Source organism: Neodiprion fabricii, chromosome 6, assembly GCF_021155785.1.
Source record: "Neodiprion fabricii isolate iyNeoFabr1 chromosome 6, iyNeoFabr1.1, whole genome shotgun sequence".
Lineage (NCBI taxonomy): Eukaryota > Metazoa > Arthropoda > Insecta > Hymenoptera > Diprionidae > Neodiprion > Neodiprion fabricii.
In genome coordinates this window covers 8,402,103-8,415,390 of record NC_060244.1, presented here as the reverse complement: position 1 = coordinate 8,415,390, position 13,288 = coordinate 8,402,103, and the positions used below count along the sequence as shown (strand labels likewise).

The window sequence follows — 13,288 nt, the reverse complement described above, 5'->3', positions numbered from 1 at the left end:
CTAATGGAAACGTCATGTTTTGTACTATCGAACCAATAAGCATGCTTCGGATAACATTTTGAATCGGCAAAAGAACCAAACGGCCAGAAACAAACATATTGCAATTGCAATTGGGCATGAACCCTCACACAATATTTTTGACGTGTTCTAATACTCGAAATATTAATCAGTATTCGAGGTGTAACCCGAGGTGGTTATCGGTGATTGTTGGAGGTAGTCGGAGGTGGACGAGGAGGAGGACGAGGATTTGTGCACGGTGAGTAAAACATTTTCATGATATTTTGTGGCATTTGTAATTGTATTTTATCTAAAATATTTCAAACTTGTCATGTTTACGATAAATTATTTCAATTCATTTTTCGCGCAAGCACAAATTCAATAGTTATAAATGCGCTAATGATATTTACCATATTATCAATCAATTAATTAATTATATCAATCCTTACATAATGTTTTCGATGTGTTCTTATACTGAGAATATTTATTACTATTCCAGGTATAACCCGAGGTGGTTAGCAGTGGTTGTTGGAGGAGGTTGGCGGTGGTTGGCGGTGGTTGGAGGTGGTCGAGCCAGACGAGGAGGAGGACGAGGAGGACAAGGATTTGTGCTCGGTGAGTGAAACATTTTTATAATATTTGATGGCAATTGTAATTATATTTCATCTGAAATATTACAAACTTGTCAGGTTGACAATAAATTATTTCAATTTATTTTTCGCGTAAGCAGATGTTCAGTAGCTTCAAATGCGATTATAAAATTTATTATATATTAATTAATTGATTGATTACATTAATACTTGCATAATATTTTTTATGTGTTCCTATACTTAAAACATTTATTACTATTCCAGGTATAACACGAGGTGGTTAGCGGAGGTTGCGGGTGATCGAGGTGGGCGAGGAGGAGGACGAGGATGACGAGGACTTGTGTACTGTGAGTATAACATTATTATCATATTCATTAGAGTAGGAGTAGGATCAGGAATAGGAGTAGGATCAGGAGTAGGAGTAGTAGGAGTAGAAGTAGAAGTGGTAGAAGTCGGAGTAGGAATAGGAGTTGGAGTAGAGTAGGAGTAGAAGTAGATGTATGCGGGGAGGGGCGGGGAGGGGATATTATCATATCAAGTTATCAGTAATAAGCAATTGCGGGTAAAATATTAGCTTACTTTTGTAAGTATTTATGAATAAAGCCTCTATGAATATTCATTGTTGGTATGTAAGGTCTGGCAACGTACCTACTTTCTGTAAGGAATGTTGAAAATTTTTAACATAATTATGTTTCAGATCTGTGCCCCACCTAGTGATCCACTAGTACATATCCTCTGACGTGACATCGCTCCGCTACGTATGCAGAAGAAAAGATTTATCAAGATGCAGATTGCTCCTCTCTTCTTGCCATTGTGCTTTCAGCCATTGTTGTGCTGTGTGTTTAAAATTTAGGGCAGTATATAATATAGAATAACATGTACATCTACGAATATAGCACTGCAATAAATCTTATAGAAATGAGCTCACATTGAGATTTCTCTGTATTTATAACTCGACGCGAGAAGGCAAAAATCAATTTAATGCCATCTGTGAGGTAATTGGACTCGCATTTGCACTACGAGAACTCGTTGGGCATTTTGCGGTGAAATTTGAAAAATTGTTGTACAAGAAATTAAATAACTATAAAAATGGATGAAAAATATTATCTCTAATAGTGAATGTAGCTAATACAGCTTTAACCGTATATTGATTATGTTGATGATCTATTCTGACAAAATCGGAATTAGATAAGCTCTCTGAATACTCTTTTCTAGTCTTTTAATTTATATCATGTATATGTAAATGTATATTTCTTCAGTTTGTACCATCACTGCACTAGGATTACCCTTGCCATGTTTTACGGTACGCTTGTGTAATTTGTATATTATTAACCTTACGTTTTACTCTATTTGCGACAAGTTGCGAGTGTTCCTAATTTCTTGGCAATTATTTATGTACATGTATGTGTATATATGTATATATATACTTATGAATGTGTATATACATATATGCACATATTTAAAACAAGACTTTTACAATAAACATAGATGTTTTAGTATATTCACATACGGATTTCTGTGTATAGGTATACTTGAACTAAAATATCCTCATCTCTAACACGGAGTTCTTCGTAATTCGCATTTGTTCTCGTAACCCAATGTCCTACATACAACGGTAAAAATCGAGATTCAACTTAACTGAGTCTCAAAGCCCTGTTGACACAAAAGCAGCTATTCGATAGAAATTATAGTTTATAGTTTACACAGCCCATTGCATGATATTTCATTATAAATACATATGTTTCAATGTATTTAGGAACAATTTATCAAATGTACAGAGGTCATGTGCAAATAATAAATGAATTGATTCGACCGCAGTTTGATGTATTCATTAGATAACAATAAACTTAAGCTTTAGCAATAAATTTAAGCTTTGTTACTTCTTTTATTTTATTATGGATAATCAAAAACATTTCCGACTATTCGTGCTGTAGAAGCATGGGGATTAAACCAAATGTAGCGAAAGATTAGAAACAGTGTATGTAGAGTACGGGTATTTTTCTAATAATGCAAACACGTGCCGCTGGCTTAGTTTTGACATATCTAGAATACCACGCCTTGCGAATTAGCTTTCCAGACAGAGATGAATGATGAATTTTAAGGACTGCATTATCGTTGTTGAATACTCTATGCCTCATGGGAAAAGAAAATCTGTAACGATAAAATTGATGCACCGGATCATCGTCGACTTTAAATTTCGAAATGTACTACCATTTCCGAACACCTCCAACCATCCTATTTACCGATATTACTAGATTAGCTATGACATGAAAAGAGAAGAATTATTCATTTCGAAATGGGATTCTATTCGACGCGCGCTCGATGTATTCCATAACATCACTATTCATAATTATTCCAACAACTTTTCATTTGCTCTCTCGATCTTGAATTTTCATAGGCATAGAATCGAAACGCTGTTTTAGCTGGTCGCAAGTGAAGTATGTGCGTTGGGTGGAGGAGCAGAATCGTTTTTCGAAAAGTATTCGGATGGAAAAAAATTCAGAGTAACTGTAATACATCACGGATGCGCTAATTTTGAACGAGATGAAATGGATGCTTCGTATATGAGACAGTATTTAACGCTGCGTAGTGATTTAAAGACCTAGAAAGGTGATAGGGAAAGAAAGAACGACGCTTCTTAACACTTCGAGTGTATTTTAACACACATTTGAAAGATACGAGCGAAATCTTTCATCATCCAACTGTCGCAGAACGGCAGCGTTAATAGCCGACCCGTTCACTGAAGAATATATCTTCAGTCAACAGCTGACCATCGAAGGGTCTGCTAACTAAAAGCATTATACATCATATCATATCATCATACATCATACATCGTACATCATACATCATCATACATAGTATCAAAGTTCGAAACCATAGTTTGGATGTCGGATGTTCGGAAAGTGACGTCACCAATTCAAAATCAGCTAGCCGAATTCCTCAGTCGGGAAACAACCGCGCAGTAGAGCGGACGTATGAGAGTCGCGCTCCGCAAATTTCGAGTACCGGGTTCTCAACCTCCCGGATCCCGCGCTTCGGGCCGCTACGTATTTCGAGTACCGGGTTCTCAACCTCCCGGATCTCGCGCTTCGGGTCCGCTACGCGTTGAAACTCGACTTCCAGGATAAGCGCTCCGTGGTTCCTGGTTCACGTTTACAATAAATTATTTCAATTCGTTTTTCGCGCAACCCCAAATTCGGTAGCTGTCAGTCCGCTAATAAAATTTCTCGACTTCCAGGATAAGCGCTCCGTGGTTCCTGGTTCATGTTTACAATAAATTATTTCAATTCGTTTTTCGCGCAACCCCAAATTCGGTACCTGTCAGTCCGCTAATAAAATTTCTCGACTTCCAGGATAAGCGCTCCGTGGTTCCTGGTTCACGTTTACAATAAATTATTTCAATTCGTTTTTCGCGCAACCCCAAATTCGGTAGCTGTCAGTCCGCTAATAAAATTTCTCGACTTCCAGGATAAGCGCTCCGTGGTTCCTGGTTCACGTTTACAATAAATTATTTCAATTCGTTTTTCGCGCAACCCCAAATTCGGTAGCTGTCAGTCCGCTAATAAAATTTCTCGACTTCCAGGATAAGCGCTCCGTGGTTCCTGGTTCATGTTTACAATAAATTATTTCAATTCGTTTTTCGCGCAACCCCAAATTCGGTACCTGTCAGTCCGCTAATAAAATTTCTCGACTTCCAGGATAAGCGCTCCGTGGTTCCTGGTTCATGTTTACAATAAATTATTTCAATTCGTTTTTCGCGCAACCCCAAATTCGGTACCTGTCAGTCCGCTAATAAAATTTCCCGACTTCCAGGATAAGCGCTCCGTGGTTCCTGGTTCACGTTTACAATAAATTATTTCAATTCGTTTTTCGCGCAACCCCAAATTCGGTAGCTGTCAGTCCGCTAATAAAATTTCTCGACTTCCAGGATAAGCGCTCCGTGGTTCCTGGTTCACGTTTACAATAAATTATTTCAATTCGTTTTTCGCGCAACCCCAAATTCGGTAGCTGTCAGTCCGCTAATAAAATTTCTCGACTTCCAGGATAAGCGCTCCGTGGTTCCTGGTTCACGTTTACAATAAATTATTTCAATTCGTTTTTCGCGCAACCCCAAATTCGGTACCTGTCAGTCCGCTAATAAAATTTCCCGACTTCCAGGATAAGCGCTCCGTGGTTCCTGGTTCACGTTTACAATAAATTATTTCAATTCGTTTTTCGCGCAACCCCAAATTCGGTACCTGTCAGTACGCTAATAAAATTTCTATAACTTTATAATCTTCTCATAATCTTTCTGGTAGATTATATCGATAAAAAAATTATATTAAACCTTACACATTATTTTTGATTTGTTCTCATGCTGAAAATATTTATCACTATTCAAGGTATAACCTGAGGTGGTTGAAGGTAGTCGGAGGTGGACGAGGAGGAGGACGAGGAGGACGAGGATTTGTGCTGGGTGAGTAGAACACTTTTATAATATTTGATGGCAATTGTAATTATATTTCATCTGAAATATTACAAACTTGTCACATTTACAATAAATTATTTCAAATCATTTTTCGTGCAAGCACATATTCAGTAGCTATGAATAATCTCATACAATTTATTATATTATTAATTATTCAATTAATATTCCTATAATATTTAATGGCAATTGTAATTACATTTCATCTGAAATATTACAAACTTGTCACGTTTACAATAAATTATTTCAATTCATTTTTCGTGCAAGCACATATTCAGTAGCTATGAATAATCTTATACAATTCATTATATTATTAGTTAGTTGATTAATTACATTAATCCTTACACAATATTTTTGATGTGTTTCTATACTAAAAGTATTCATTACTATTCCAGGTATTACCCGAGGTGGTCGGAGGTGGACGAGGAGGAGGACCAGGTGGACGAGGAGGAGGACGAGGTGGACGAGGAGGAGGCGGGGTGGGTCGTGGGAGAGGACCTCTCCTCTCCTCAGAGGAGGGGAGGGGGAGGGGCAGGGAAGGGGGAGCGGTGGGCGGGGAGGGGGAAGGGAAGGGAAGGGAAGGGAAGGGATGGGAAGGGAAGGGAAGGGAAGGGGCGGGGCGGGGAGGGGGCGGGAGGGGGAGGGGGGTGAGGGGGGAGGGAGGGGGGGAGGGCGGGAGGGCGGGAGGGTGGGAGGGTGGGTGGGAGGGAGGGTGGGAAGCGGGGCGGGGCGGGAGGGCGGGCGGGCGGGCGCGGGGGGGGGGGGGGGGGGGGGGGGCGTATACTTCTCTATTAACTATAATGGTCTCGCATCGACATCCGTCCTCCACTCTCTCCCGCCCCGCCCCGCTTCCCACCCTCCCTCCCACCCACCCTCCCGCCCTACCGCCCTCCCGCCCTCCCGCCCTCCCCCTCCCTCCCCCTCACCCCCCTCCCCCTCCTGCCCCCTCCCCGCCCCGCCCCTTCCCTTCCCTTCCCTTCCCTTCCCTTCCCTTCCCTTCCCTTCCCCCTCCCCGCCCACCGCTCCCCCTTCCCTGCCCCTCCCCCTCCCCTCCTCTGAGGAGAGGAGAGGTCCTCTCCCACGACCCACCCCGCCTCCTCCTCGGCCACCTCGTCCTCCTCCTCGTCCACCTGGTCCTCCTCCTCGTCCACCTCCGACCACCTCGGGTAATACCTGGAATAGTAATGAATACTTTTAGTATAGAAACACATCAAAAATATTGTGTAAGGATTAATGTAATTAATCAACTAACTAATAATATAATGAATTGTATAAGATTATTCATAGCTACTGAATATGTGCTTGCACGAAAAATGAATTGAAATAATTTATTGTAAACGTGACAAGTTTGTAATATTTCAGATGAAATGTAATTACAATTGCCATTAAATATTATAGGAATATTAATTGAATAATTAATAATATAATAAATTGTATGAGATTATTCATAGCTACTGAATATGTGCTTGCACGAAAAATGATTTGAAATAATTTATTGTAAATGTGACAAGTTTGTAATATTTCAGATGAAATATAATTACAATTGCCATCAAATATTATAAAAGTGTTCTACTCACCCAGCACAAATCCTCGTCCTCCTCGTCCTCCTCCTCGTCCACCTCCGACTACCTTCAACCACCTCAGGTTATACCTTGAATAGTGATAAATATTTTCAGCATGAGAACAAATCAAAAATAATGTGTAAGGTTTAATATAATTTTTTTATCGATATAATCTACCAGAAAGATTATGAGAAGATTATAAAGTTATAGAAATTTTATTAGCGTACTGACAGGTACCGAATTTGGGGTTGCGCGAAAAACGAATTGAAATAATTTATTGTAAACGTGAACCAGGAACCACGGAGCGCTTATCCTGGAAGTCGAGAAATTTTATTAGCGGACTGACAGGTACCGAATTTGGGGTTGCGCGAAAAACGAATTGAAATAATTTATTGTAAACGTGAACCAGGAACCACGGAGCGCTTATCCTGGAAGTCGAGAAATTTTATTAGCGGACTGACAGGTACCGAATTTGGGGTTGCGCGAAAAACGAATTGAAATAATTTATTGTAAACGTGAACCAGGAACCACGGAGCGCTTATCCTGGAAGTCGAGAAATTTTATTAGCGGACTGACAGCTACCGAATTTGGGGTTGCGCGAAAAACGAATTGAAATAATTTATTGTAAACGTGAACCAGGAACCACGGAGCGCTTATCCTGGAAGTCGAGAAATTTTATTAGCGGACTGACAGGTACCGAATTTGGGGTTGCGCGAAAAACGAATTGAAATAATTTATTGTAAACGTGAACCAGGAACCACGGAGCGCTTATCCTGGAAGTCGAGAAATTTTATTAGCGGACTGACAGCTACCGAATTTGGGGTTGCGCGAAAAACGAATTGAAATAATTTATTGTAAACGTGAACCAGGAACCACGGAGCGCTTATCCTGGAAGTCGAGAAATTTTATTAGCGGACTGACAGGTACCGAATTTGGGGTTGCGCGAAAAACGAATTGAAATAATTTATTGTAAACATGAACCAGGAACCACGGAGCGCTTATCCTGGAAGTCGAGAAATTTTATTAGCGGACTGACAGGTACCGAATTTGGGGTTGCGCGAAAAACGAATTGAAATAATTTATTGTAAACATGAACCAGGAACCACGGAGCGCTTATCCTGGAAGTCGAGAAATTTTATTAGCGGACTGACAGGTACCGAATTTGGGGTTGCGCGAAAAACGAATTGAAATAATTTATTGTAAACGTGAACCAGGAACCACGGAGCGCTTATCCTGGAAGTCGAGAAATTTTATTAGCGGACTGACAGGTACCGAATTTGGGGTTGCGCGAAAAACGAATTGAAATAATTTATTGTAAACGTGAACCAGGAACCACGGAGCGCTTATCCTGGAAGTCGAGAAATTTTATTAGCGGACTGACAGGTACCGAATTTGGGGTTGCGCGAAAAACGAATTGAAATAATTTATTGTAAACGTGAACCAGGAACCACGGAGCGCTTATCCTGGAAGTCGAGAAATTTTATTAGCGGACTGACAGCTACCGAATTTGGGGTTGCGCGAAAAACGAATTGAAATAATTTATTGTAAACGTGAACCAGGAACCACGGAGCGCTTATCCTGGAAGTCGAGAAATTTTATTAGCGGACTGACAGGTACCGAATTTGGGGTTGCGCGAAAAACGAATTGAAATAATTTATTGTAAACATGAACCAGGAACCACGGAGCGCTTATCCTGGAAGTCGAGAAATTTTATTAGCGGACTGACAGGTACCGAATTTGGGGTTGCGCGAAAAACGAATTGAAATAATTTATTGTAAACATGAACCAGGAACCACGGAGCGCTTATCCTGGAAGTCGAGAAATTTTATTAGCGGACTGACAGGTACCGAATTTGGGGTTGCGCGAAAAACGAATTGAAATAATTTATTGTAAACATGAACCAGGAACCACGGAGCGCTTATCCTGGAAGTCGAGAAATTTTATTAGCGGACTGACAGCTACCGAATTTGGGGTTGCGCGAAAAACGAATTGAAATAATTTATTGTAAACGTGAACCAGGAACCACGGAGCGCTTATCCTGGAAGTCGAGTTTCAACGCGTAGCGGACCCGAAGCGCGAGATCCGGGAGGTTGAGAACCCGGTACTCGAAATACGTAGCGGCCCGAAGCGCGGGATCCGGGAGGTTGAGAACCCGGTACTCGAAATTTGCGGAGCGCGACTCTCATACGTCCGCTCTACTGCGCGGTTGTTTCCCGACTGAGGAATTCGGCTAGCTGATTTTGAATTGGTGACGTCACTTTCCGAACATCCGACATCCAAACTATGGTTTCGAACTTTGATACTATGTATGATGATGTATGATGTACGATGTATGATGTATGATGATATGATATGATGTATAATGCTTTTAGTTAGCAGACCCTTCGATGGTCAGCTGTTGACTGAAGATATATTCTTCAGTGAACGGGTCGGCTATTAACGCTGCCGTTCTGCGACAGTTGGATGATGAAAGATTTCGCTCGTATCTTTCAAATGTGTGTTAAAATACACTCGAAGTGTTAAGAAGCGTCGTTCTTTCTTTCCCTATCACCTTTCTAGGTCTTTAAATCACTACGCAGCGTTAAATACTGTCTCATATACGAAGCATCCATTTCATCTCGTTCAAAATTAGCGCATCCGTGATGTATTACAGTTACTCTGAATTTTTTTCCATCCGAATACTTTTCGAAAAACGATTCTGCTCCTCCACCCAACGCACATACTTCACTTGCGACCAGCTAAAACAGCGTTTCGATTCTATGCCTATGAAAATTCAAGATCGAGAGAGCAAATGAAAAGTTGTTGGAATAATTATGAATAGTGATGTTATGGAATACATCGAGCGCGCGTCGAATAGAATCCCATTTCGAAATGAATAATTCTTCTCTTTTCATGTCATAGCTAATCTAGTAATATCGGTAAATAGGATGGTTGGAGGTGTTCGGAAATGGTAGTACATTTCGAAATTTAAAGTCGACGATGATCCGGTGCATCAATTTTATCGTTACAGATTTTCTTTTCCCATGAGGCATAGAGTATTCAACAACGATAATGCAGTCCTTAAAATTCATCATTCATCTCTGTCTGGAAAGCTAATTCGCAAGGCGTGGTATTCTAGATATGTCAAAACTAAGCCAGCGGCACGTGTTTGCATTATTAGAAAAATACCCGTACTCTACATACACTGTTTCTAATCTTTCGCTACATTTGGTTTAATCCCCATGCTTCTACAGCACGAATAGTCGGAAATGTTTTTGATTATCCATAATAAAATAAAAGAAGTAACAAAGCTTAAATTTATTGCTAAAGCTTAAGTTTATTGTTATCTAATGAATACATCAAACTGCGGTCGAATCAATTCATTTATTATTTGCACATGACCTCTGTACATTTGATAAATTGTTCCTAAATACATTGAAACATATGTATTTATAATGAAATATCATGCAATGGGCTGTGTAAACTATAAACTATAATTTCTATCGAATAGCTGCTTTTGTGTCAACAGGGCTTTGAGACTCAGTCAAGCGAACTACCTCGGGTTATACCTGGAATAGTAATACATATTTTCAGTATCAGAACACATCAAAAATATTATGTAAGGATTAATGTAATTAATTTCTTAGTTAATAATATAATAAATTTTATTAGCGCATTTGAAGCTACTGAACATGTGCTTGCGCGAAAAATGAATTGAAATAATTTATTGTAAACGTGACAAGTTTGTAATATTTCAGATGAAATATAATTACAATTGCCATCAAATGTCATAAAAATGTTTTTCTCACCGAGCACAAATCCTCGTCCTTCTCGTCCGCCATGTTCTCATCGTCCACCTCCGACCACCTCCAACGACCGCCAACCACCGCCAACCTCCTCCAACAACCACTGCTAACCACCTCGGGTTATACCTGGAATAGTAATAAATATTCTCAGTATAAGAACACATCGAAAACATTATGTAAGGATTGATATAATTAATTAATTGATTGATAATATAGTAAATATCATTAGCGCATTTATAACTATTGAATTTGTGCTTGCGCGAAAAATGAATTGAAATAATTTATTGTAAACATGACAAGTTTGAAATATTTCAGATAAAATACAATTACAAATGCCACAAAATATCATGAAAATGTTTTACTCACCGTGCACAAATCCTCGTCCTCCTCCTCGTCCACCTCCGACTACCTCCAACAATCACCGATAACCACCTCGGGTTACACCTCGAATACTGATTAATATTTCGAGTATTAGAACACGTCAAAAATATTGTGTGAGGATTCATGCCCAATTGCAATTGCAATATGTTTGTTTCTGGCCGTTTGGTTCTTTTGCCGATTCAAAATGTTATCCGAAGCATGCTTATTGGTTCGATAGTACAAAACATGACGTTTCCATTAGTCAAACTTGTAAGCTTGAAAATTAGTCCGGAAGGTCAAAAGTCACCAGGTCAAGGACCTGGACAGCCAGAACTACGTAGCGCTTGTCAAGGAAGTCGAGTTTCACCAGGTCGCTAACCTGGAGCGCAAGAACTACGGAGCTTTTGTCCTGGAAGTCGATTTTCACCAGGTAGCGGACCTAGAGCGCAGAAACTATGGAGCGCTCTTCCCGGAAGTCGATTTTCACTAGGTACCGGACCCCGAGCGCAGGATCCAGGAGGTTGAGAACCCGGTACTCGAAATTTGCGGAGCGCGATTCTCATCCGTCCGCTCCACTGCGCGGTTGTTTCCAGACTGAAGAATTCGGTCAGCTGAATCTCAAATCGATGACGTCAAATTTTGGTGACGTTACTTTTCGAAAATCTGACATCCAAACTTTGGTTTCGAACTTCAATACTGTGTATGATGTATCATGATGTATGATGTATGATGTACGATGATATGATATGATGCATAATGATTTCAGTTTTAGTTTTAACATTTGACAATGAGACAAGAAATACGCATTTTATCTTTCCTGCTGATTCCAGACTCAAGTGGTTAGGCCCTTCGATGGTCAGCCGTTGACTAGATATATTCTTCAGTTAACGAGTCAGCTAATAATGCTGCTGTTCTGCGGCAGTCGGATGATAGAAATTTTTGCTCGTACCTTTCCAATGTGCGTTAAAATACACTCGAAGTTTTAAGAAACATTGTTCTTTCTCTTCCCATGAAAAAAAAACAATTGCCGACATTCACTTTTTAGGCCTTTTAATCAGGACACTGCGTTAAATACTGTCTCATACACGAAGCATCCGTTTCATTTCGATTAAAATCAGCGCATTCGTGATGTATTACAGCTACTCCGAATTTTTTTCCATGCGAACACTTTTCGAAAAACAATTCTGCTTTATCTACTCAACGTAGATACTTGGCTTGCGACTAGCTAAAACAGCGTTCCGATTCTATGCCTACGAAAATTCTAGATCGCGCGAGCAAATGAAAAGTTGTTGGAATAATTATGAATATTAATGGTATGGAATACATCGAGCGCGTATCGAATAGAATCCTATTTCGAAATGAATAATCCTTCCATTTTCATATTGTAGATATATTATTGTGGGTAATCTAGTTCGTCTCCTGGAAAATTATTAAATTTATAGTATGCATCGCGTATTCATCGTAAATGGATCATATATGTTAATATCGTACATGGACCGCATATACATAAATATTTTTTGGTCTCTGCATCGTCATTACATCTGATCTACTATTATTTATGATTTAAGTATACATTCTTCTCTCGGGTACCTATACTGCAATTAAATCACTGTTTTTCTACGAATGTTTGAAGAAATTTATTCTCATTATTAACTTTCTGTATCGCCGACAAGTCGGTAAGTACACAGACGCTGAGTACTGGCTTGGGCTTACCATTGCGAAGACTGTGTTACTAGGGAGGAGAATGCAGCCAGCATCACGTCGAAATCGGTAACTCTCCGATGTTCTGCATTAAGTTCTCAACTCTATTGTTGGAACATCTCAGGGAGCGCAAGTGCACGCCGATTTTCGGTTGTCACACCAAAGCCCATTGGGGCAACTGTCTTTATATTCTTCAGTTAACGGCTTTAGTGATTACCACGAAATTGGACCTCCGCAATTTATAAAGTTGGACAAGAAACCGCATCATTTTCCAACTCTGAATACCAGCAAATTCAGTTATTATTCAGTTGTACGAAATATTCCCAGACAATTATGCCCCGATAATATAATCAATTGAAAATATTTCACCACTTTCATCAACATTCTCCACATATCCTCGTTCGTACGTAAGTTTGCTTCAGATAGTCTTCAGATGTTGAAAAATACGTTTATTTTGAAAGATACCGGGTCTGTTTCGCCCGCAGGCACTAGGGTTTACAACAGATGATCCTGGAACTTCACGACGGTGCTGAACCTTGAAATGAAGGCCGCGGGAAAAGGAGTATACGTACCAAATCCAGAACTCGGTACGGTTTCTGGGGGTTACGGGCGTCGCGTCTCTTCGATAAATCGCGGGAGGTCATAAGAGTTCACCCGCGGCCATGGGGGGAATGTCCTGGGTTTTTCGGGGTTGGGAAACGTTCGGTCACGTCGGGGGCTGCCGGAGCCGTCTAGCCGAGGGAGGGTAGTCTGGTACCTCTCGGGGCTCCGGCTGCTCTAGCAGCCCTGGTGCAGGTTCAAGGACACTTGGGTCGATACACCCGAGTG

The 13,288-nt window shown here is 40.3% G+C and overlaps 1 long non-coding RNA gene across 1 annotated transcript; it reads left to right on the top strand.

Moving 5' to 3' along the window:
* The first annotated feature begins 584 nt into the window (after window positions 1–584).
* Window positions 585–1,781, top strand: LOC124184396. The gene is made up of 3 exons (XR_006871188.1): window positions 585–612; window positions 852–934; window positions 1,285–1,781. It is a non-coding gene; the product is annotated as an uncharacterized LOC124184396 (long non-coding RNA).
* Window positions 1,782–13,288: the final 11,507 nt, after the last annotated feature.